Below are 1,854 nucleotides of genomic sequence, written 5' to 3' on the forward strand. Positions count from 1 at the left end.
ATGTAAAAAGAAACCCTTTATCTGTGGGCCATCGGTAGCAGCAAGCTAAGAATTCAATAATAATGTAAAAAGAAACCCTTTATCTGTGGGCCATCGGTAGCAGCGAGCTAAGAGTTCAATAATAACGTAAAAAGAAACCTTCTGTCTGTGGGCCATCAGTGGCAGCAAGCTAAGAATTCAATGATAACGTAAAAAGAAACCTTCTGTCTGTGGGCCATCGGTGGCAGCAAGGTAAGGATTCAATAATAATGTAAACAGAAACCTTTTATCTGTGGGCCATCAGTAGCAGCAAGCTAAGAGTTCAATAATAATGTAAAAAGAAACCCTTTATCTGTGGGCCATCGGTAGCAGCAAGCTAAGAATTCAGTAATATCGTAAAAAGAAACCCTTTATCTGTGGGCCATCGGTAGGATAAAGGGTTTCTTTTTACATTATTATTGAATTCTTAGCTTGCTGAAAACAGAAGCTAGTGTTTCAAAGAACAACACATAAGAAAACAGAAGCTAGTGGTTCAAAGAACGACACATAAGAAAACAGAAGCTAGTGGTTCAAAGAACGACACATAAGAAAACAGAAGCTAGTGCTTCAAAGAACGACACATAAGAAAACAAGCTAGTGTTTCAAAGAACGACACATAAGAAAACAGAAGCTAGGGTTTTAAAGAACGACACATAAGAAAACAGAAAGTAGTGTTTCAAAGAACGACACATAAGAAAACAGAAGCTAGTGCTTCAAAGAACGACACATAAGAAAACAGAAACTAGTGTTTCAAAGAACGACACAGAATAAAACAGAAGGCAGTGTTTCAAAGAACGACACATAAGAAAACAGAAGTTAGTGTTTCAAAGAGCGACACATAAGAAAACAGAAGCTAGTGTTTTAAAGAACGACACATAAAAAAACAGAAGCTAGTGTTTTAAAGAACGACACATAAGAAAACAGAAGCTAGGGTTTAAAGAACGACACATAAGAAAACAGAAAGTAGTGTTTCAAAGAACGACACAAGAAAACAGAAGCTAGTGTTTCAAAGAACGACACATGTGAAAACAGAAGCTAGTGTTTCAAAGAACGACACAGAATAAAACAGAAGCTAGTGTTTCAAAGAACGACACAGAAGAAAACAGAAGCTAGTGTTTCAAAGAACGACACATAAGAAAACAGAAGTTAATGTTTCAAAGAACGACACATAAGAAAACAGAAGCTAGTGCTTCAAAGAATGACACATAAATGAAGCAACTCTTCCTAACTGGAACTTTTAAAATGACCCCCTATAAAGTAATATTTTTTACAAAGGGATCATCTCCTTATAAAAGAAAGAAAGATTTGTATAAACTAATATAGTGTCGTTTCTCTGTATGTGCAAGCTTTGGGTGCAACATAACTCACGTTCAGCACCGCACCTATATATTTGTTTCAGGGCAGTTCCCGGCCACTTGACAGACAGTGCAATGACGCCATGGTAGAATACGGTTGGAGAATGTTGTCACAGTTACCTCGACAAAGTATATCCGTATAGTGAGACATCCCATAACTAAAAGGTTTCTTTTTACGTTATTATTGAATCCTTACCTTGCTGCCACCGATGGCCCACAGACAGAAGGTTTCTTTTTTACGTTATTATTGAATCCTTACCTTGCTGCCACCGATGGCCCACAGACAGAAGGTTTCTTTTTACGTTATTATTGAACTCTTAGCTTGCTGCTACCGATAGCCCACAACATAAGAAAACAGAAGTTAGTGTTTCAAAGAACGACACATAAGAAAACAGAAGTTAGTGTTTTAAAGAACGACACATAAGAAAACAGAAGTTAGTGTTTCAAAGAACGACACATAAGGGTCGTTCTTTGAAACACT

Source organism: Limulus polyphemus, unplaced genomic scaffold (assembly GCF_000517525.1).
Source record: "Limulus polyphemus unplaced genomic scaffold, Limulus_polyphemus-2.1.2 Scaffold3699, whole genome shotgun sequence".
Taxonomy (NCBI): Eukaryota; Metazoa; Arthropoda; class Merostomata; order Xiphosura; family Limulidae; genus Limulus; species Limulus polyphemus.